This window comes from Triticum aestivum, chromosome 6D, assembly GCF_018294505.1.
Source record: "Triticum aestivum cultivar Chinese Spring chromosome 6D, IWGSC CS RefSeq v2.1, whole genome shotgun sequence".
Lineage (NCBI taxonomy): Eukaryota > Viridiplantae > Streptophyta > Magnoliopsida > Poales > Poaceae > Triticum > Triticum aestivum.
Genome location: NC_057811.1, coordinates 76,208,014 through 76,212,121, shown reverse-complemented (window position 1 = coordinate 76,212,121; position 4,108 = coordinate 76,208,014).

Below are 4,108 nucleotides of genomic sequence, written 5' to 3'. Positions count from 1 at the left end.
CCTCTCCTGGCCGGCGTCGTGGGCCCCGGCGGCCTCGTCCATGGCCTCGCCCGAGCAGCCTCCGGGCTCGCCTCGCGCCAGGCGCCCCTGCGCCCGCAAGCCCGTGCGCCCGCTTAGGCCCCTGGGGCCTATGACATATGGGCCCCGCCCACAGAACGTTTTTTTACAAAAAAATTAAAAAATATAATAATGAAAATAATTAATTAATTAACTAATTAATTAATTAATTAACTTAACTAATTTTGATTAATTAAACTAAACTACTAATTAAACTAATTAATCATGATTAGTTAGTATAGTCAATGACGAACGGGACCCACATGTCAGTTTGACCAGTCAACACCCCTGTTGACTGCTAACGTCATGCTGATGTCATGCTGACCTCAGCATGCACTGTTCTGTATAATGTTGAATTAAATTATTTAGATAAATCCTAAAAATGATTTAAAAACTTTAGAAAATCATATAAAATAAACCGTAGGTCAGGTGAAAAAACTTTGTACATGAAAGTTGCTCAGAACGACGAGACAAATCCGGATACGCAACCCGTCCGTCCGCCACACACCCCTAGCATATCGAACACGCAACTTTCCCACTCCGGTTCATCTGTCCGAAAAAGCGAAACACCGGGAATACTTTCCCGGATGTTTCCCCTCTTCGCCGTTATCACCTCCTGCCGCGTTAGATCACCTCTAGCACCGCGTATTGCCATGTTATGCTTTGTGATGCTTTGATTGCTCTGTTATTTATTGTGTCCCCCCTCCGTTACTTCTTTCCGGTAGACCCCAAGACCGCTGCCGGTACCCCTGTGATCGACTACATCGACGACGAACCCTTCTTGCCAGAGCAACCAGGCAAGCCCCCCCTTGATCACCAGATATCGCCCATTCTTCTCTATACCGCTTGCATTAGACTAGTGTAGCATGTTACTGATTTCGGTTAATCCTATTCTGTTGCATAGCATGTCATTGTTGCTACAGTTGTTACCCTTACTTGCTATCCTACTGCTTAGTATAGGATGCTAGTGTTCCATCAGCGGCCCTACACTCTTGTTCGTCTGCCCTGCTATACTAGTGGGTCGTGATCACTTCGGGAGGTGATCACGGGTATATACTATATACTTTATATACATGACACAAGTGGTGACTAAAGTCAGGTCGGCTCGTTGAGTACCCGCAAGTGATTCTGATGAGGGGGCTAAAAGGACAGGTGGCTCCATCCCGGTAGAGGTGGGCCTGGGTTCCTGACGGCCCTCGACTGTTACTTTATGGCGGAGCGACAGGGTAGGTTGAGACCACCTAGGAGAGAGGTGGGCCCGGCCCTGGTCGGCGTTCGCCGATACTTAACACACTTAACGAGATCTTGGTATTTGATCTGAGTCTGGCCATTTGGTCTATACGCACTAACCAACTACGTGGGAACAGTTACGGGCACTCGACGTCGTGGTATCAGCCGAAGCTCTTCTTGACGTCAGCGACGGAGCGGCCCGCGCCGTATTGGACTGGAACGCCTGCTAGGATAGGTCTGCTTCCGGCCGCGTACGCAACATGCAGGTGTGCAATGGGCAATGGGCCCAGACCCCTGCGCGCATAGGATTTTGACCAGCGTGCTGACCTCTCTGTTGAGCCTAGGTGGGGCTGCGACGTGTTGATCTTCCGCGGCCGGGCATGACCCAGAAAAGTGTGTCCGACCAAATGGGATCGAGCATGTTGGGTTATGTGGTGCACCCCTTCAGGGAAGTTTATCTATTCGAATAGCCGTGTCCCTCGGTAAAAGGACGACCCGGAGTTGTACCTTGACCTTATGACAACTAGAACTGGATACTTAATAAAACACACCCTTCCATGTGCCAGATATAACCCGGTGATCGCTCTCTAACAGGGAGACGAGGAGGGGATCGCCGGGTAGGTTTATGCTATGCGATGCTACTTGGTGAACTTACCATCTACTCTCTTCTACATGCTGCAAGATGGAGGCTGCCAGAAGCGTAGTCTTCGACAGGACTAGCTATCCCCCCCCTTATTCTGGCATTCTGCAGTTCACTCCACCGAGATGGTCCTTTACACATATACCCATGCATATGTAGTGTAGCTCCTTGCTTGCGAGTACTTTGGATGAGTACTCCCGGTTGCTTTTCTCCCTCTTTTCCCCTTTCTATACCTGGTTGTCGCAACCAGATGCTGGAGTCCAGGAGCTAGAGATCCCGAGGATGATTCTACATGGAGTTCGGCTTCGAGGAGTAGTTAGGAGGTCCCAGGCAGGAGGCCTTGCCTTTTCGATCGTTGCTACTTTTGTGCTAGCCTTCTTAAGGCAAACTTGTTTAACTTATGTCTGTACTCAGATATTGTTGCTTCCGCTGACTCGTCTATGATCGAGCACTTGAATTCGAGCCCTCGAGGCCCCTGGCTTGTAATTATGATGCTTGTATGACTTATTTATGTCGTAGAGTTGTGTTGTGATATCTTCCCGTGAGACCCTGATCTTGATCGTACACATTTGCGTGCATGATTAGTGTACGATTGAATCGGGGGCGTCAAAGACCCGCCGACGTGAAACGCGCGGCCACAGCCATCGCCTCGCCTCGCCAGCGTGTCCCTCGTCTCCGCCATCGTCTTCCTCGTCCACCGGTGGCCGCAGCTGGAGCTCGGAGGCACTGCTGCAACGGTCCCCTTCTTCCACATCTCCGGTCGCCGCCGTTCTTCACCAACTCCAGCGACGCCCCCTGCTGCTACTAAACCACCACGGGCCATCTTGCGTGCCGCACGGTGAGCTCCTCAGCCTCCTGCTCCTCCTCGTTAAGCCCCTCGCGCACCGTAGCTACCTCGTCGTCGTTGCCGTGAGCCCGTAGCCGCGGATCACCTCGCCGCCGTGGCCATGCTCTCTGTCGTGCTCGCCTGAGCACGACATCGTGTTCCTGGTGCTTCTAGGAACCCAACGCACCCGCGCACGCGCTTCCCCGTGGCCCCTAGCCCCTAGCTTGTTGAGCGCTCGAACGCGTCGCCGCACGCGCTCATCACCGGCGTTGCCACGGTGACCATTGGTCCCGTGCGTGTCACCGTTCCGCTTCTCCCATCGAGTAGGCACCGTAGGAACCTCGCGCAGCTCGCTTTGCGCCCCGTAGCCCCGTTCCCGTACCTCGCCCGGAGAACGTCGCCGCCGATGAGCTCGATGCGCCCTTCTCCGGCCACCGCAGCCCGCAAGACCACCACCAACCGACACGTCGTCGTCTTGTCGTTCTAACGCGCCCGGCCGCGATCGAAATGGTGCCCTGTGGGTGTTTTCCGACGATGCCCGAGGACACGCCGCCGCGAACGAGCTCGCCGGCGTGATTTCGACGAGTCGCCGGCCGTCGCTGAGCTGGCCTGATGCGTGGGCCCCCTTGTGTCGCTGACGGGTGGGCCCCGTTGAACCATTGACTCGGTCAGCGCTAACGTGGCTCCCCTGTGTCTATGACATGTGGGCCCCACGCCATAAACGAATAAAAATAAATAGATAAATTGCTAATTAATTAAATTAATTAATTAAAACCTTAATCTCTCACTGACTACTGGGCCCCACCCGCTAATTAACCCATTTAGTTAGTCTAAACCCCCCTGTTAGTGCCCCTGACAATGACATGTGGGTCCCACTGGACCCACCTGTCTGGTTTGACTGGTCAACCGACCAGTTGACCTGCTGACATCACTCTGATGTCATGCCTGCGTCATCGTTCACTATTCTGGATAATGTTTGATTTAAATAAATAATTAAAATCAGAAAATGATTAAATCTTTAGAAAATCATATAAAATAATCCGTAACTCAGATGAAAATACTTTCTACATGAAAGTTGCTCAGAACGACGAGACGAATCCGGATATGCAGCCTGTTCGTCCGCCACACATCCCTAACCTATCGAACTCGCAACTTTCCCCTCCGGTTCATCTGTTCAAAAACGCGAAACACCGGGAATACTTTCCCGGATGTTTCCCCCCTTCGCCGGTATCACCTACTACCGCGATTGGGCACACCTAGCATCACGCTTTGTCATGTCATGCATCATCATGCATTTGTTTGCATTGTATTTATTGTTTCTTCCCCCTCTTCTCTCACTAGACACCGAGACCGAC